Here is a 19,346-nt window from a genome sequence, read left to right on the forward strand (position 1 = left end):
AAGCTGGGAGCAGTGAAGCCCTCGGCCCACCCCAGCTCCAGGAAGCTGGGAGCAGTGAAGCCCTCGGCACATCTCCAGCTCCAGGAAGCTGGGAGCAGTGAAGCCCTCGGCCCACCCCAGCTCCAGGAAGCTGGGAGCAGTGAAGCCCTCGGCCCACCCCAGCTCCAGGAAGCTGGGAGCAGTGAAGCCCTCGGCCCACCCCAGCTCCAGGAAGCTGGGAGCAGTGAAGCCCTCGGCCCACCCCAGCTCCAGGAAGCTGGGAGCAGTGAAGCCCTCGGCCCACCCCAGCTCCAGGAAGCTGGGAGCAGTGAAGCCCTCGGCCCACCCCAGCTCCAGGAAGCTGGGAGCAGCTGAAGCCCTCGGCCCACCCCAGCTCCAGGAAGCTGGGAGCAGCGAAGCCCTCGGCCCACCCCAGCTCCAGGAAGCTGGGAGCAGCGAAGCCCTCGGCCCACCCCAGCTCCAGGAAGCTGGGAGCAGCGAAGCCCTCGGCCCACCCCAGCTCCAGGAAGCTGGGAGCAGTGAAGCCCTCGGCCCACCCCAGCTCCAGGAAGCTGGGAGCAGCGAAGCCCTCGGCCCACCCCAGCTCCAGGAAGCTGGGAGCAGTGAAGCCCTCGGCCCACCCCAGCTCCAGGAAGCTGGGAGCAGTGAAGCCCTCGGCCCACCCCAGCTCCAGGAAGCTGGGAGCAGTGAAGCCCTCGGCCCACCCCAGCTCCAGGAAGCTGGGAGCAGTGAAGCCCTCGGCCCACCCCAGCTCCAGGAAGCTGGGAGCAGTGAAGCCCTCGGCCCACCCCAGCTCCAGGAAGCTGGGAGCAGTGAAGCCCTCGGCCCACCCCAGCTCCAGGAAGCTGGGAGCAGCGAAGCCCTCGGCCCACCCCAGCTCCAGGAAGCTGGGAGCAGTGAAGCCCTCGGCCCACCCCAGCTCCAGGAAGCTGGGAGCAGTGAAGCCCTCGGCCCACCCCAGCTCCAGGAAGCTGGGAGCAGTGAAGCCCTCGGCCCACCCCAGCTCCAGGAAGCTGGGAGCAGTGAAGCCCTCGGCCCACCCCAGCTCCAGGAAGCTGGGAGCAGTGAAGCCCTCGGCACACCCCAGCTCCAGGAAACTGGGAGCAGTGAAGCCCTCGGCACACCCCAGCTCCAGGAAGCTGGGAGCAGTGAAGCCCTCGGCCCACCCCAGCTCCAGGAAGCTGGGAGCAGTGAAGCCCTCGGCCCACCCCAGCTCCAGGAAGCTGGGAGCAGTGAAGCCCTCGGCCCCCCCCAGCTCCAGGAAGCTGGGAGCAGTGAAGCCCTCGGCCCACCCCAGCTCCAGGAAGCTGGGAGCAGTGAAGCCCTCGGCCCACCCCAGCTCCAGGAAAGCTGGGAGCAGTGAAGCCCTCGGCACATCTCCAGCTCCAGGAAGCTGGGAGCAGTGAAGCCCTCGGCCACCCCAGCTCCAGGAAGCTGGGAGCAGTGAAGCCCTCGGCACATCTCCAGCTCCAGGAAGCTGGGAGCAGTGAAGCCCTCGGCCCACCCCAGCTCCAGGAAGCTGGGAGCAGTGAAGCCCTCGGCCCACCCCAGCTCCAGGAAGCTGGGAGCAGTGAAGCCCTCGGCCCACCCCAGCTCCAGGAAGCTGGGAGCAGTGAAGCCCTCGGCCCACCCCAGCTCCAGGAAGCTGGGAGCAGTGAAGCCCTCGGCCCACCCCAGCTCCAGGAAGCTGGGAGCAGTGAAGCCCTCGGCCCACCCCAGCTCCAGGAAGCTGGGAGCAGTGAAGCCCTCGGCCCACCCCAGCTCCAGGAAGCTGGGAGCAGTGAAGCCCTCGGCCCACCCCAGCTCCAGGAAGCTGGGAGCAGTGAAGCCCTCGGCCCACCCCAGCTCCAGGAAGCTGGGAGCAGTGAAGCCCTCGGCCCACCCCAGCTCCAGGAAGCTGGGAGCAGTGAAGCCCTCGGCCCACCCCAGCTCCAGGAAGCTGGGAGCAGTGAAGCCCTCGGCCCACCCCAGCTCCAGGAAGCTGGGAGCAGTGAAGCCCTCGGCCCACCCCAGCTCCAGGAAGCTGGGAGCAGTGAAGCCCTCGGCCCACCCCAGCTCCAGGAAGCTGGGAGCAGCGAAGCCCTCGGCCCACCCCAGCTCCAGGAAGCTGGAGCAGTGAAGCCCTCGGCCCACCCCAGCTCCAGGAAGCTGGGAGCAGCGAAAGCCCTCGGCACACCCAGCTCCAGGAAGCTGGAGCAGCGAAGCCCCTCGGCCCACCCCAGCTCCAGGAAGCTGGGAGCAGCGAAGCCCTCGGCCCACCCCAGCTCCAGGAAGCTGGGAGCAGCGAAGCCCTCGGCCCACCCCAGCTCCAGGAAGCTGGGAGCAGTGAAGCCCTCGCCCACCCCAGCTCCAGGAAGCTGGGAGCAGTGAAGCCCTCGGCCCACCCCAGCTCCAGGAAGCTGGGAGCAGTGAAGCCCTCGGCCCACCCCAGCTCCAGGAAGCTGGGAGCAGTGAAGCCCTCGGCACACCCCAGCTCCAGGAAGCTGGGAGCAGTGAAGCCCTCGGCCCACCCCAGCTCCAGGAAGCTGGGAGCAGTGAAGCCCTCGGCCCACCCCAGCTCCAGGAAGCTGGGAGCAGTGAAGCCCTCGGCACACCCCAGCTCCAGGAAGCTGGGAGCAGTGAAGCCCTCGGCCCACCCCAGCTCCAGGAAGCTGGGAGCAGTGAAGCCCTCGGCCCACCCCAGCTCCAGGAAGCTGGGAGCAGTGAAGCCCTCGGCCCACCCCAGCTCCAGGAAGCTGGGAGCAGTGAAGCCCTCGGCCCACCCCAGCTCCAGGAAGCTGGGAGCAGTGAAGCCCTCGGCCCACCCCAGCTCCAGGAAGCTGGGAGCAGTGAAGCCCTCGGCCCCACCCCAGCTCCAGGAAGCTGGGAGCAGTGAAGCCCTCGGCCCACCCCAGCTCCAGGAAGCTGGGAGCAGTGAAGCCCTCGGCCCACCCCAGCTCCAGGAAGCTGGGAGCAGTGAAGCCCTCGGCACACCCCAGCTCCAGGAAGCTGGGAGCAGTGAAGCCCTCGGCACATCTCCAGCTCCAGGAAGCTGGGAGCAGTGAAGCCCTCGGCCCACCCAGCTCCAGGAAGCTGGGAGCAGTGAAGCCCTCGGCCCACCCCAGCTCCAGGAAGCTGGGAGCAGTGAATCCCTCGGGCCCACCCCAGCTCCAGGAAGCTGGGAGCAGTGAAGCCCTCGGCACATCTCCAGCTCCAGGAAGGCTGGGAGCAGTGAAGCCCTCGGCCCACCCCAGCTCCAGGAAGCTGGGAGCAGTGAAGCCCTCGGCCCACCCCAGCTCCAGGAAGCTGGGAGCAGTGAAGCCCTCGGCCCACCCCAGCTCCAGGAAGCTGGGAGCAGTGAAGCCCTCGGCCCACTCTCCAGCTCCAGGAAGCTGGAGCAGTGAAGCCCTCGGCCCACCCCAGCTCCAGGAAGCTGGGAGCAGTGAAGCCCTCGGCCACCCCAGCTCCAGGAAGCTGGGAGCAGTGAAGCCCTCGGCCCACCCCAGCTCCAGGAAGCTGGGAGCAGCGAAGCCCTCGGCCCACCCCAGCTCCAGGAAGCTGGGAGCAGCGAAGCCCTCGGCCCACCCCAGCTCCAGGAAGCTGGGAGCAGTGAAGCCCTCGGCCCACCCCAGCTCCAGGAAGCTGGGAGCAGTGAAGCCCTCGGCCCACCCCAGCTCCAGGAAGCTGGGAGCAGTGAAGCCCTCGGCCCACCCCAGCTCCAGGAAGCTGGGAGCAGTGAAGCCCTCGGCCCACCCCAGCTCAGGAAGCTGGGAGCAGAGAAGCCCTCGGCCCACCCAGCTCCAGAAGCTGGGAGCAGAGAAGCCCTCGGCCCACCCCAGCTCCAGGAAGCGGGAGCAGTGAAGCCCCTCGGCACATCCCCAGCTCCAGGAAGCTGGGAGCAGGAAGCCCCTCGGCCCACCCCAGCTCCAGAAGCTGGAGCAGTGAAGCCCTCGGCCCACCCCAGCTCCAGGAAGCTGGGAGCAGTGAAGCCTCGGCCCACCCCAGCTCCAGGAAGCTGGGAGCAGTGAAGCCCTCGTCCCACCCCCAGCTCCAGGAAATGGGAGCAGTGAAGCCCTCGGCCCACCCCAGCTCCAGGAAGCTGGGAGCAGTGAAGCCCTCGGCCCACCCCAGCTCCAGGAAGCTGGGAGCAGTGAAGCCCTCGGCCCACCCCAGCTCCAGGAAGCTGGGAGCAGTGAAGCCCTCGGCCCACCCCAGCTCCAGGAAGCTGGGAGCAGTGAAGCCCTCGGCCCACCCCAGCTCCAGGAAGCTGGTAGCAGTGAAGCCCTCGGCCCACCCCAGCTCCAGGAAGCTGGGAGCAGTGAAGCCCTCGGCCCACCCCAGCTCCAGGAAGCTGGGAGCAGTGAAGCCCTCGGCCCACCCCAGCTCCAGGAAGCTGGGAGCAGTGAAGCCCTCGGCCCACCCCAGCTCCAGGAAGCTGGGAGCAGTGAAGCCCTCGGCCCACCCCAGCTCCAGGAAGCTGGGAGCAGTGAAGCCCTCGGCACACCCCAGCTCCAGGAAGCTGGGAGCAGTGAAGCCCTCGGCCCACCCCAGCTCCAGGAAGCTGGGAGCAGTGAAGCCCTCGGCACACTCCCAGCTCCAGGAAGCTGGGAGCAGTGAAGCCCTCGCCCACCCCAGCTCCAGGAAGCTGGGAGCAGTGAAAGCCCTCGGCCCACCCCAGCTCCAGGAAGCTGGGAGCAGTGAAGCCCTCGGCCCACCCAGCTCCAGGAAAGCTGGGAGCAGTGAAGCCACGGCACATCTCCAGCTCCAGGAAGCTGGGAGCAGTGAAGCCCTCGGCCCACCCCAGCTCCAGGAAGCTGGGAGCAGTGAAGCCCTCGGCCCACCCCAGCTCCAGGAAGCTGGGAGCAGTGAAGCCCTCGGCCCATCTCCCAGCTCCAGGAAGCTGGGAGCAGCGAAGCCCTCGGCCCACCCCAGCTCCAGGAAGCTGGGAGCAGCGAAGCCCTCGGCCCACCCCAGCTCCAGGAAGCTGGGAGCAGCGAAGCCCTCGGCCCACCCCAGCTCCAGGAAGCTGGGAGCAGCGAAGCCCTCGGCCCACCTCCAGCTCCAGGAAGCTGGGAGCAGCGAAGCCCTCGGCCCACCCCAGCTCCAGGAAGCTGGGAGCAGCGAAGCCCTCGGCCCCACCCCAGCTCCAGGAAGCTGGGAGCAGTGAAGCCCTCGGCCCACCCCAGCTCCAGGAAGCTGGGAGCAGTGAAGCCCTCGGCCCACCCCAGCTCCAGGAAGCTGGGAGCAGTGAAGCCCTCGGCCCACCCCAGCTCCAGGAAGCTGGGGAGCAGTGAAGCCCTCGGCCCACCCCAGCTCCAGGAAGCTGGGAGCAGTGAAGCCCTCGGCACATCTCCAGCTCCAGGAAGCTGGGAGCAGTGAAGCCCTCGGCACATCTCCAGCTCCAGGAAGCTGGGAGCAGTGAAGCCCTCGGCCCACCCCAGCTCCAGGAAGCTGGGAGCAGTGAAGCCCTCGGCCCACCCCAGCTCCAGGAAGCTGGGAGCAGTGAAGCCCTCGGCCCACCCCAGCTCCAGGAAGCTGGGAGCAGTGAAGCCCTCGGCCCACCCCAGCTCCAGGAAGCTGGGAGCAGTGAAGCCCTCGGCCCACCCCAGCTCCAGGAAGCTGGGAGCAGTGAAGCCCTCGGCCCACCCCAGCTCCAGGAAGCTGGGAGCAGTGAAGCCCTCGGCCCACCCCAGCTCCAGGAAGCTGGGAGCAGTGAAGCCCTCGGCCCACCCCAGCTCCAGGAAGCTGGAGCAGTGAAGCCCCTCGGCCCACCCCAGCTCCAGGAAGCTGGGAGCAGCGAAGCCCTCGGCCCACCCCAGCTCCAGGAAGCTGGAGCAGCGAAGCCCTCGGCCCACCCCAGCTCCAGGAAGCTGGAGCAGCGAAGCCCTCGGCCCCACCCAGCTCCAGGAAGCTGGGAGCAGCGAAGCCCTCGGCCCACCCCAGCTCCAGGAAGCTGGGAGCAGCGAAGCCCTCGGCCCACCCCAGCTCCAGGAAGCTGGGAGCAGCGAAGCCCTCGGCCCACCCCAGCTCCAGGAAGCTGGGAGCAGTGAAGCCCTCGGCCCCACCCCAGCTCCAGGAAGCTGGGAGCAGTGAAGCCCTCGGCCCACCCCAGCTCCAGGAAGCTGGGAGCAGTGAAGCCCTCGACCACCCCAGCTCCAGGAAGCTGGGAGCAGTGAAGCCCTCGGGCACATCTCCAGCTCCAGGAAGCTGGGAGCAGTGAAGCCCTCGGCACACTCCAGCTCCAGGAAGCTGGGAGCAGTGAAGCCCTCGGCACATCTCCAGCTCCAGGAAGCTGGGAGCAGTGAAGCCCTCGGCACACCCCAGCTCCAGGAAGCTGGGAGCAGTGAAGCCCTCGGCCCACCCCAGCTCCAGGAAGCTGGGAGCAGTGAAGCCCTCGGCCCACCCCAGCTCCAGGAAGCTGGGAGCAGTGAAGCCCTCGGCCCACCCCAGCTCCAGGAAGCTGGGAGCAGTGAAGCCCTCGGCCCACCCCAGCTCCAGGAAGCTGGGAGCAGTGAAGCCCTCGGCCCACCCCAGCTCCAGGAAGCTGGGAGCAGTGAAGCCCTCGGCCCACCCCAGCTCCAGGAAGCTGGGAGCAGTGAAGCCCTCGGCCCACCCCAGCTCCAGGAAGCTGGGAGCAGTGAAGCCCTCGGCCCACCCCAGCTTCCAGGAGACTGGGGAGCAGTGAAAGCCCTCTGCCCACCCCGCTCCGGAAGCTGGGAGCAGTGAAGCCCTCGGCCCACCCCAGCTCCAGGAAGCTGGGAGCAGCGAAGCCCTCGGCACATCTCCAGCTCCAGGAAGCTGGGAGCAGTGAAGCCCTCGGCCCACCCCAGCTCCAGGAAGCTGGGAGCAGTGAAGCCCTCGGCCCACCCCAGCTCAGGAAACTGGGAGCAGTGAAGCCCTCGGCCCACCCCAGCTCCAGGAAGCTGGGAGCAGCGAAGCCCTCGGCCCACCCCAGCTCCAGGAAGCTGGGAGCAGTGAAGCCCTCGGCCCACCCCAGCTCCAGGAAGCTGGGAGCAGTGAAGCCCTCGGCCCACCCAGCTCCAGGAAGCTGGGAGCAGTGAAGCCCTCGGCACATCTCCAGCTCCAGGAAGCTGGGAGCAGTGAAGCCCTCGGCCCACCCCAGCTCCAGGAACTGGAGCAGTGAAGCCCTCGGCACATCTCCAGCTCCAGGAAGCTGGGAGCAGTGAAGCCCTCGGCCCACCCCAGCTCCAGGAAGCTGGGAGCAGTGAAGCCCTCGGCCATCTCCCAGCTCCAGGAAGCTGGGAGCAGTGAAGCCCTCGGCCCACCCCAGCTCCAGGAAGCTGGGAGCAGTGAAGCCCTCGGCCCACCCCAGCTCCAGGAAGCTGGGAGCAGTGAAGCCCTCGGCCCACCCCAGCTCCAGGAAGCTGGGAGCAGTGAAGCCCTCGGCCCACCCCAGCTCCAGGAAGCTGGGAGCAGTGAAGCCCTCGGCCCACCCCAGCTCCAGGAAGCTGGGAGCAGTGAAGCCCTCGGCCCACCCCAGCTCCAGGAAGCTGGGAGCAGTGAAGCCCTCGGCCCACCCCAGCTCCAGGAAGCTGGGAGCAGCGAAGCCCTCGGCCCACCCCAGCTCCAGGAAGCTGGGAGCAGTGAAGCCCTCGGCCCACCCCAGCTCCAGGAAGCTGGGAGCAGCGAAGCCCTCGGCCCACCCCAGCTCCAGGAAGCTGGGAGCAGTGAAGCCCTCGGCCCACCCCAGCTCCAGGAAGCTGGGAGCAGTGAAGCCCTCGGCCCACCCCAGCTCCAGGAAGCTGGGAGCAGTGAAGCCCTCGGCCCACCCCAGCTCCAGGAAGCTGGGAGCAGTGAAGCCCTCGGCCCACCCCAGCTCCAGGAAGCTGGGAGCAGTGAAGCCCTCGGCCCACCCCAGCTCCAGGAAGCTGGGAGCAGTGAAGCCCTCGGCACATCCCAGCTCCAGGAAGCTGGGAGCAGTGAAGCCCTCGGCCCACCCCAGCTCCAGGAAGCTGGGAGCAGTGAAGCCCTCGGCCCACCCCAGCTCCAGGAAGCTGGGAGCAGTGAAGCCCTCGGCCCACCCCAGCTCCAGGAAGCTGGAGCAGTGAAGCCCTCGGCCCACCCCAGCTCCAGGAAGCTGGGAGCAGTGAAGCCCTCGGCCCACCCCAGCTCCAGGAAGCTGGGAGCAGTGAAGCCCTCGGCCCACCCCAGCTCCAGGAAGCTGGGAGCAGTGAAGCCCTCGGCCCACCCCAGCTCCAGGAAGCTGGGAGCAGTGAAGCCCTCGGCCCACCCCAGCTCCAGGAAGCTGGGAGCAGTGAAGCCCTCGGCCCACCCCAGCTCCAGGAAGCTGGGAGCAGTGAAGCCCTCGGCCCACCCCAGCTCCAGGAAGCTGGGAGCAGCGAAGCCCTCGGCCCACCCCAGCTCCAGGAAGCTGGGAGCAGTGAAGCCCTCGGCCCACCCCAGCTCCAGGAAGCTGGGAGCAGTGAAGCCCTCGGCCCACCCCAGCTCCAGGAAGCTGGGAGCAGTGAAGCCCTCGGCCCACCCCAGCTCCAGGAAGCTGGGAGCAGCGAAGCCCTCGGCCCACCCCAGCTCCAGGAAGCTGGGAGCAGTGAAGCCCTCGGCCCACCCCAGCTCCAGGAAGCTGGGAGCAGTGAAGCCCTCGGCCCACCCCAGCTCCAGGAAGCTGGGAGCAGTGAAGCCCTCGGCCCACCCCAGCTCCAGGAAGCTGGGAGCAGTGAAGCCCTCGGCACATCTCCAGCTCCAGGAAGCTGGGAGCAGCGAAGCCCTCGGCCCACCCCAGCTCCAGGAAGCTGGGAGCAGTGAAGCCCTCGGCCCACCCCAGCTCCAGGAAGCTGGGAGCAGTGAAGCCCTCGGCCCACCCCAGCTCCAGGAAGCTGGGAGCAGTGAAGCCCTCGGCCCACCCCAGCTCCAGGAAGCTGGGGAGCAGTGAAGCCCTCGGCCCACCCCAGCTCCAGGAAGCTGGGAGCAGTGAAGCCCTCGGCCCACCCCAGCTCCAGGAAGCTGGGAGCAGTGAAGCCCTCGGCCCACCCCAGCTCCAGGAAGCTGGGAGCAGTGAAGCCCTCGGCCCACCCCAGCTCCAGGAAGCTGGGAGCAGTGAAGCCCTCGGCCCACCCCAGCTCCAGGAAGCTGGGAGCAGTGAAGCCCTCGGCCCACCCCAGCTCCAGGAAGCTGGGAGCAGTGAAGCCCTCGGCCCACCCCAGCTCCAGGAAGCTGGGAGCAGTGAAGCCCTCGGCCCACCCCAGCTCCAGGAAGCTGGGAGCAGTGAAGCCCTCGGCCCACCCCAGCTCCAGGAAGCTGGGAGCAGCTGAAGCCCTCGGCCCACCCCAGCTCCAGGAAGCTGGGAGCAGTGAAGCCCTCGGCCCACCCCAGCTCCAGGAAGCTGGGAGCAGTGAAGCCCTCGGCCCACCCCAGCTCCAGGAAGCTGGGAGCAGTGAAGCCCTCGGCCCACCCCAGCTCCAGGAAGCTGGGAGCAGTGAAGCCCTCGGCCCACCCCAGCTCCAGGAAGCTGGGAGCAGTGAAGCCCTCGGCCCACCCCAGCTCCAGGAAGCTGGGAGCAGTGAAGCCCTCGGCCCACCCCAGCTCCAGGAAGCTGGGAGCAGTGAAGCCCTCGGCCCACCCCAGCTCCAGGAAGCTGGGAGCAGTGAAGCCCTCGGCCCACCCCAGCTCCAGGAAGCTGGGAGCAGTGAAGCCCTCGGCCCACCCCAGCTCCAGGAAGCTGGGAGCAGTGAAGCCCTCGGCCCACCCCAGCTCCAGGAAGCTGGGAGCAGTGAAGCCCTCGGCACATCTCCAGCTCCAGGAAGCTGGGAGCAGTGAAGCCCTCGGCCCACCCCCAGCTCCAGGAAGCTGGGAGCAGTGAAGCCCTCGGCCCACCCCAGCTCCAGGAAGCTGGGAGCAGTGAAGCCCTCGGCCCACCCCAGCTCCAGGAAGCTGGGAGCAGTGAAGCCCTCGGCACCTCCCAGCTCCAGGAAGCTGGGAGGCAGTGAAGCCCTCGGCCCACCCCAGCTCCAGGAAGCTGGGAGCATTGAAGCCCTCGGCCCACCCCAGCTCCAGGAAGCTGGTGAGCTAGGTAGACAGCCCTCGGCCCACCCCAGCTCCAGGAAGCTGGGAGCAGTGAAGCCCTCGGCCCACCCCAGCTCCAGGAAGCTGGGAGCAGCGAAGCCCTCGGCCCACCCCAGCTCCAGGAAGCTGGGAGCAGCGAAGCCCTCGGCCCACCCCAGCTCCAGGAAGCTGGGAGCAGCGAAGCCCTCGGCCCACCCCAGCTCCAGGAAGCTGGGAGCAGTGAAGCCCTCGGCCCACCCCAGCTCCAGGAAACTGGGAGCAGTGAAGCCCTCGGCCCACCCCAGCTCCAGGAAGCTGGGAGCAGTGAAGCCCTCGACCCACCCCAGCTCCAGGAAGCTGGGAGCAGTGAAGCCCTCGGCACATCTCCAGCTCCAGGAAGCTGGGAGCAGTGAAGCCCTCGGCCCACCCCAGCTCCAGGAAGCTGGGAGCAGTGAAGCCCTCGGCCCACCCCAGCTCCAGGAAGCTGGGAGCAGTGAAGCCCTCGGCACATCTCCAGCTCCAGGAAGCTGGGAGCAGTGAAGCCCTCGGCCCACCCCAGCTCCAGGAAGCTGGGAGCAGTGAAGCCCTCGGCCCACCCCAGCTCCAGGAAGCTGGGAGCAGTGAAGCCCTCGGCCCACCCCAGCTCCAGGAAGCTGGGAGCAGTGAAGCCCTCGGCCCACCCCAGCTCCAGGAAGCTGGGAGCAGTGAAGCCCTCGGCCCACCCCAGCTCCAGGAAGCTGGGAGCAGTGAAGCCCTCGGCCCACCCCAGCTCCAGGAAGCTGGGAGCAGTGAAGCCCTCGGCCCACCCCAGCTCCAGGAAGCTGGGAGCAGTGAAGCCCTCGGCCCACCCCAGCTCCAGGAAGCTGGGAGCAGTGAAGCCCTCGGCCCACCCCAGCTCCAGGAAGCTGGGAGCAGTGAAGCCCTCGGCCCACCCCAGCTCCAGGAAGCTGGGAGCAGTGAAGCCCTCGGCCCACCCCAGCTCCAGGAAGCTGGGAGCAGCGAAGCCCTCGGCCCACCCCAGCTCCAGGAAGCTGGGAGCAGTGAAGCCCTCGGCCCACCCCAGCTCCAGGAAACTGGGAGCAGTGAAGCCCTCGGCCCACCCCAGCTCCAGGAAGCTGGGAGCAGTGAAGCCCTCGGCCCACCCCAGCTCCAGGAAGCTGGGAGCAGTGAAGCCCTCGGCCCACCCCAGCTCCAGGAAGCTGGGAGCAGTGAAGCCCTCGGCCCACCCCAGCTCCAGGAAGCTGGGAGCAGTGAAGCCCTCGGCCCACCCCAGCTCCAGGAAGCTGGGAGCAGTGAAGCCCTCGGCCCACCCCAGCTCCAGGAAGCTGGGAGCAGTGAAGCCCTCGGCACATCTCCAGCTCCAGGAAGCTGGGAGCAGTGAAGCCCTCGGCCCACCCCAGCTCCAGGAAGCTGGGAGCAGTGAAGCCCTCGGCCCACCCCAGCTCCAGGAAGCTGGGAGCAGTGAAGCCCTCGGCCCACCCCAGCTCCAGGAAGCTGGGAGCAGTGAAGCCCTCGGCACATCTCCAGCTCCAGGAAGCTGGGAGCAGTGAAGCCCTCGGCCCACCCCAGCTCCAGGAAGCTGGGAGCAGTGAAGCCCTCGGCCCACCCCAGCTCCAGGAAGCTGGGAGCAGTGAAGCCCTCGGCCCACCCCAGCTCCAGGAAGCTGGGAGCAGTGAAGCCCTCGGCACATCTCCAGCTCCAGGAAGCTGGGAGCAGTGAAGCCCTCGGCACATCTCCAGCTCCAGGAAGCTGGGAGCAGTGAAGCCCTCGGCACACCCCAGCTCCAGGAAGCTGGGAGCAGTGAAGCCCTCGGCACATCTCCAGCTCCAGGAAGCTGGGAGCAGCGAAGCCCTCGGCCCACCCCAGCTCCAGGAAGCTGGGAGCAGTGAAGCCCTCGGCCCACCCCAGCTCCAGGAAGCTGGGAGCAGCGAAGCCCTCGGCCCACCCCAGCTCCAGGAAACCGGGAGCAGTGAAGCCCTCGGCACATCTCCAGCTCCAGGAAGCTGGGAGCAGTGAAGCCCTCGGCCCACCCCAGCTCCAGGAAGCTGGGAGCAGTGAAGCCCTCGGCACATCTCCAGCTCCAGGAAGCTGGGAGCAGGGAAGCCCTCGGCCCACCCCAGCTCCAGGAAGCTGGGAGCAGCGAAGCCCTCGGCCCACCCCAGCTCCAGGAAGCTGGGAGCAGCGAAGCCCTCGGCCCACCCCAGCTCCAGGAAGCTGGGAGCAGCGAAGCCCTCGGCCCACCCCAGCTCCAGGAAGCTGGGAGCAGCGAAGCCCTCGGCCCACCCCAGCTCCAGGAAGCTGGGAGCAGCGAAGCCCTCGGCCCACCCCAGCTCCAGGAAGCTGGGAGCAGCGAAGCCCTCGGCCCACCCCAGCTCCAGGAAGCTGGGAGCAGCGAAGCCCTCGGCCCACCCCAGCTCCAGGAAGCTGGGAGCAGCGAAGCCCTCGGCCCACCCCAGCTCCAGGAAGCTGGGAGCAGCGAAGCCCTCGGCCCACCCCAGCTCCAGGAAGCTGGGAGCAGCGAAGCCCTCGGCCCACCCCAGCTCCAGGAAGCTGGGAGCAGCGAAGCCCTCGGCCCACCCCAGCTCCAGGAAGCTGGGAGCAGCGAAGCCCTCGGCCCACCCCAGCTCCAGGAAGCTGGGAGCAGCGAAGCCCTCGGCCCACCCCAGCTCCAGGAAGCTGGGAGCAGCGAAGCCCTCGGCCCACCCCAGCTCCAGGAAGCTGGGAGCAGCGAAGCCCTCGGCCCACCCCAGCTCCAGGAAGCTGGGAGCAGCGAAGCCCTCGGCCCACCCCAGCTCCAGGAAGCTGGGAGCAGCGAAGCCCTCGGCCCACCCCAGCTCCAGGAAGCTGGGAGCAGCGAAGCCCTCGGCCCACCCCAGCTCCAGGAAGCTGGGAGCAGTGAAGCCCTCGGCCCACCCCAGCTCCAGGAAGCTGGGAGCAGTGAAGCCCTCGGCCCACCCCAGCTCCAGGAAGCTGGGAGCAGTGAAGCCCTCGGCCCACCCCAGCTCCAGGAAGCTGGGAGCAGTGAAGCCCTCGGCCCACCCCAGCTCCAGGAAGCTGGGAGCAGTGAAGCCCTCGGCCCACCCCAGCTCCAGGAAGCTGGGAGCAGTGAAGCCCTCGGCACATCTCCAACTCCAGGAAGCTGGGAGCAGTGAAGCCCTCGGCACACCCCAGCTCCAGGAAACTGGGAGCAGTGAAGCCCTCGGCCCACCCCAGCTCCAGGAAGCTGGGAGCAGTGAAGCCCTCGGCCCACCCCAGCTCCAGGAAGCTGGGAGCAGTGAAGCCCTCGGCACATCTCCAGCTCCAGGAAGCTGGGAGCAGTGAAGCCCTCGGCCCACCCCAGCTCCAGGAAGCTGGGAGCAGTGAAGCCCTCGGCCCACCCCAGCTCCAGGAAGCTGGGAGCAGTGAAGCCCTCGGCCCACCCCAGCTCCAGGAAGCTGGGAGCAGTGAAGCCCTCGGCCCACCCCAGCTCCAGGAAGCTGGGAGCAGTGAAGCCCTCGGCCCACCCCAGCTCCAGGAAGCTGGGAGCAGTGAAGCCCTCGGCCCACCCCAGCTCCAGGAAGCTGGGAGCAGTGAAGCCCTCGGCACACCCCAGCTCCAGGAAGCTGGGAGCAGTGAAGCCCTCGGCCCACCCCAGCTCCAGGAAGCTGGGAGCAGTGAAGCCCTCGGCCCACCCCAGCTCCAGGAAACTGGGAGCAGTGAAGCCCTCGCCCCACCCCAGCTCCAGGAAGCTGGGAGCAGTGAAGCCCTCGGCCCACCCCAGCTCCAGGAAGCTGGGAGCAGTGAAGCCCTCGGCACACCCCAGCTCCAGGAAGCTGGGAGCAGTGAAGCCCTCGGCCCACCCCAGCTCCAGGAAGCTGGGAGCAGTGAAGCCCTCGGCCCACCCCAGCTCCAGGAAGCTGGGAGCAGTGAAGCCCTCGGCCCACCCCAGCTCCAGGAAGCTGGGAGCAGTGAAGCCCTCGGCACATCTCCAGCTCCAGGAAACTGGGAGCAGTGAAGCCCTCGGCCCACCCCAGCTCCAGGAAGCTGGGAGCAGTGAAGCCCTCGGCCCACCCCAGCTCCAGGAAGCTGGGAGCAGCGAAGCCCTCGGCCCACCCCAGCTCCAGGAAGCTGGGAGCAGTGAAGCCCTCGGCACATCTCCAACTCCAGGAAACTGGGAGCAGTGAAGCCCTCGGCACACCCCAGCTCCAGGAAGCTGGGAGCAGTGAAGCCCTCGGCACATCTCCAGCTCCAGTAAGCTGGGAGCAGTGAAGCCCTCGGCACATCTCCAACTCCAGGAAGCTGGGAGCAGTGAAGCCCTCGGCCCACCCCAGCTCCAGGAAACTGGGAGCAGTGAAGCCCTCGGCCCACCCCAGCTCCAGGAAGCTGGGAGCAGTGAAGCCCTCGGCCCATCCCAGCTCCAGGAAACTGGGAGCAGTGAAGCCCTCGGCACATCTCCAACTCCAGGAAGCTGGGAGCAGTGAAGCCCTCGGCCCACCCCAGCTCCAGGAAGCTGGGAGCAGTGAAGCCCTCGGCCCACCCCAGCTCCAGGAAGCTGGGAGCAGTGAAGCCCTCGGCCCACCCCAGCTCCAGGAAGCTGGGAGCAGTGAAGCCCTCGGCCCACCCCAGCTCCAGGAATCTGGGAGCAGTGAAGCCCTCGGCCCACCCCAGCTCCAGGAAGCTGGGAGCAGTGAAGCCCTCGGCCCACCCCAGCTCCAGGAAGCTGGGAGCAGTGAAGCCCTCGGCCCACCCCAGCTCCAGGAAACTGGGAGCAGTGAAGCCCTCGGCCCACCCCAGCTCCAGGAAACTGGGAGCAGTGAAGCCCTCGGCCCACCCCAGCTCCAGGAAACTGGGAGCAGTGAAGCCCTCGGCACATCTCCAGCTCCAGGAAGCTGGGAGCAGTGAAGCCCTCGGCACATCTCCAGCTCCAGGAAGCTGGGAGCAGTGAAGCCCTCGGCCCACCCCAGCTCCAGGAAGCTGGGAGCAGTGAAGCCCTCGGCCCACCCCAGCTCCAGGAAGCTGGGAGCAGTGAAGCCCTCGGCCCACCCCAGCTCCAGGAAGCTGGGAGCAGTGAAGCCCTCGGCCCACCCCAGCTCCAGGAAGCTGGGAGCAGTGAAGCCCTCGGCCCACCCCAGCTCCAGGAAGCTGGGAGCAGTGAAGCCCTCGGCCCACCCCAGCTCCAGGAAGCTGGGAGCAGTGAAGCCCTCGGCACATCTCCAACTCCAGGAAACTGGGAGCAGTGAAGCCCTCGGCACATCTCCAACTCCAGGAAACTGGGAGCAGTGAAGCCCTCGGCACATCTCCAACTCCAGGAAGCTGGGAGCAGTGAAGCCCTCGGCCCACCCCAGCTCCAGGAAACTGGGAGCAGTGAAGCCCTCGGCACATCTCCAACTCCAGGAAACTGGGAGCAGTGAAGCCCTCGGCACATCTCCAACTCCAGGAAACTGGGAGCAGTGAAGCCCTCGGCACATCTCCAACTCCAGGAAGCTGGGAGCAGCAATGCCCCTGAGGGGGAATGCACGGGAGCGACTTCTGCAACAGAGAACGATTCAAACTTTGCTCCTTGCATGAACCCCCACAGTCACTCGGATGGAACATTTCCAACAGAACGGTTCAGGACAGTTTTGTCAGGCCATCACAAGTGAGACAGTTTGCAAACATTATGGGTATGTCGGAACAGACCAGACAACTGGAACTGTCAAAGGCACAGATCTGGTAAGCAACAAGATGCTTTAAAATTGGAATTAAGATTATGTCCATTAACCAGCATAGCGTTAAATCTACTACGCAATGTGTTGCAACCTTGGATTATCTTGCCAGGGTCAAGCTTACCTGCTGTTTCTGCAGGAGTGTGTGATACCGCATCTCAGCTCCTATAGGCAATGGTCACTATGGTGGTCACTTGGGCCATCGAACTGGTCGGGAGGAAATGACTCACATTCTTCCGGCCTGCATATTCTTCTGCGAGGAGGCAACTTCTTCATCTGCGAAGTTAAGGAGTTGGTGGGGGAGCACCGCCTCATAGCAGATGTATTGTGCAAGAAGGCTCCACTCTGGTTAACGTATATGCCCTGGCTCAAAACCGAGAGGGACTGGTCGTCCTTCCACAGCTCCCACTGCTGCTGGCGACTTCCAAGCCGGTCATTCTGGGCGGTGGCTTCAACTGCATCATCAATGTGGCCGGACGATCCAGCAGGGCTGACAGCAGACTGGACGCCACGTCCAGACTCCTGACGGAAACAGTGAAAGATGCTGAGCTGCACCACATCTTCAGCAACCCTGCGGATGCAGCACAGCGTAGATACACCTGGTCATGGCCAAACGGGTCCATTTGTTCCAGGATAGAAATCCTGTTTGTGCTTGAGCATTCATGCCAAGCCGGTGTTCTTCTCTGACCACTGCCACCTACTGGCTGACTGTCATTTAAAGGAAGACCAGAGGGTTGACAGGGGTACATGGAAGTTGAACTTGAAACTGTTGACCCCAGAAAATATTGAGGAACTCAAATGGGACAACGAAGGTTGGAGAACCGTGAAACTCCTCTTTGAGTCCATGACACACTGGTGGGAAGTAATCAAGGAAAACATCAGTAGCACAGTTTCAATCAATGGGTGGGAATCAGAAAATTTTCCAATTAAATCTGGAGTCAGGCAGGACTGCCCTCTCTCCCCTGTCCTGTTTGCATTTGTATAGAACCCTTTGCTGAGTCCATCAGGAAGGATCCAGGCATTAGAAGAGTGACGATCTCAGGCAGTGGAGGCACTCAGGCCAAAGCCCCCCCGAACATGGACAATGGACCCGCTGTAGGTGCGCAGTTTGATGAACATATGGGACCAGTTTGAACTGACCTCGGTAGCCAAGGTAAATCATGGCAAGAGTGAGGCCATGTTCTTTGAGAACTGGGCTGACCGATACTTTGTCCTCTTCATGCTCAGGCCAGACGGCCTGAAGTTGCTGGGGATATGGTTCAGGGGGACCAGGGCATGCTCTAAAAACTGGAAGGAGCAAGTAGCTATGGTCAAACAATAACTGGGCATGTGGGAGTGATGCTCTCCCTCAATTGTGGGGAAGAACCTGGTCATCAGGCGTGAGGCCATCTCGATGTTACTGTACGTGGTGCAGGTCTGGCCCATTCCTCACTCCTGTGCTGTGGTGATCATCCAAGCAATTTTCCACTTTATCTGGAGGTTAAAAATGGACCATGTTCACAGGGACACCATGTACAAACCTCTAGATAAAGTGGGAAAAAACATGCCCAACATCGCTCTCATCCTGATGGCTACTTTTGTACATGGCTGCATCAAGCTGCACGTAGACTCTCGCTGTGCAAACACCAAGTGTAACTGCGTGCTGAGGTTGTACCTGTCCCCACTGATGCAAAGGATAGATCTGGCCATGCTGTCACAGAACACTCCAAGTAGTTGGACTGTGCCTTACCACCTGTCCCTCATGGAAAAGTTTATGAAGAGAAATACCTTTGACCACAAGTCCATCAGGCAGTGGTCAGCACATAATGTCCTAGGGACCCTGCAGGAAAAGGAGAGTGTGGATCCTGTTGGATGGTTCCCTGAGCAGACTTTCAAAGTCATTTGGCAGAATGCCTCATCGCCAGAACTTTCCAACAAGCACCATGACATAGTTTGGTTGTTGGTGAGAAAGGTCCTCCCCATCAGATCTTTCCTACGCACCCGGAGTCTCACCTCTTCTGCACGTTGCCCTCGCTGTGGTAGGGAAGAGACCATTGTTCACCTCCTTGTGGACTGTGCCTTTGCAAAGAAGGTCTGGAGAGAGATGCAGTGGTTTTTGTCGAGATTCATCCCGAGCACATTTATGCTCAACAGGCTGTTCCCAGGGACACACATCAAGATAAACATCAGCTGCAGCTGGAGGATCAGCAACTCAGTGAAAGACGCTCTTTGGTTTGCCCGAAACTCGTTGGTCTTCCAGTGCAAAGGGTTGTCCATGACTGAGTGTTGCAGACTGGCACATTCTAAAGTCCAGGACTATGTGCTGAGGGATGCACTGAAGCTTGGGGCAGCTGCCGCAAAGGTGAAATGGGAAAAGGTCGCTGTCTAAAACCTTTCTGCCATTGTGCACCGAGGGGCTGGGCATTGTATAGAACCCCTTGGGCTGTATGGCTCACATTGAATGGATACAGTAAGTGTTACATGTACCACAATTATACTGAAGCACATCAGAGTGCAATGTGATCTATGTAGAAAATTTAAACATCATTACAATTTCTCTAATGACCATTTTGAAATGAAATATTCTTTCAGATATTTTATGAATAGAGTATACTTCTGCAAAAAAAAAAGTCAAACAGGCAGAGGGTCCTTTGTTCAACATTTCATTTGAAAGACGAGTCCCCAACATCTCCAGCAATGCAGACTTGAGGTGACATGTCCCATGGCAATATTCAAAGACAGGCAGGGAGCTCTCAGTGTGTCTTTGCTAACAATGTTCTCTCAACAATCAGCACCAAATTCACCAGCTGGTTCATTTACCTGCATAAAGCAATGATTCAAATCCAAAGCAATCATAGAATCAAAGAATGTTACAGCACAAAAGAAGGCCATTTGGCCCATCATGTCTGTGCTGGGTCTTTGAAAGGGCTATCCAATCAATACCATATCCCTGCTTTTTTCCCAGTGTCCTTCAAATTTTCTCTGTTGATATATTTATTCAATTAACTTTCAAAGTTAATATTGAATCCGCTTCCAATACCCTTTCAGGCTCCCAACAACCTACTGTGTACTTTTATAACTTTTAAGTTTATAAATAAAGCCTTAAACTTCTGATTACCAACACTTCTGCCATCAGGAACAGTTAATTCTTATTTACTCCATCAAAACCCTTTGTGATTTTGAACACCTCTATTAAATCTCCCTTAACCTTCTCTGCTCAAAGGAGAACAAACTCAGTTTCTCTAGTCTCGCCACCAATTGCATGTGAAATGCTTTGAAGGAGAGAAGTGTTGTGGTGCCATACAAGTTCTTTCTTCCATTCGCTTACTTGTTCATCAATGTGACTTGGGACTGATTCATTGTCAATGTAAAGGAAACATCGTTCTGCAAAGTTATCCACACTAATTATCTAACATTACAGGGAGTAAATTCAACTTCTGAAGGGATGCTAAATAGGTGCCGGCACAAGTCCAGAGTACATGTGAGTCTTTGGCTTCATTTCTATTACCACTTCTGCATATCTGCAAGGTAGTTCTGGGTGCGCATCAACACAAAAATGGTCATTTAATTCAGGGGACTAATAAAGGCACTAAGACCCTGAGGTGCAGGATCTTTCAAAATACATAATATAACATAATATAAATCCAGCCCCAAATTGTTAGCAACCTGCTCCTGCAGTGAAGG

The sequence above is a fragment of the Carcharodon carcharias genome, chromosome 9 (assembly GCF_017639515.1).
Source record: "Carcharodon carcharias isolate sCarCar2 chromosome 9, sCarCar2.pri, whole genome shotgun sequence".
Lineage (NCBI taxonomy): Eukaryota > Metazoa > Chordata > Chondrichthyes > Lamniformes > Lamnidae > Carcharodon > Carcharodon carcharias.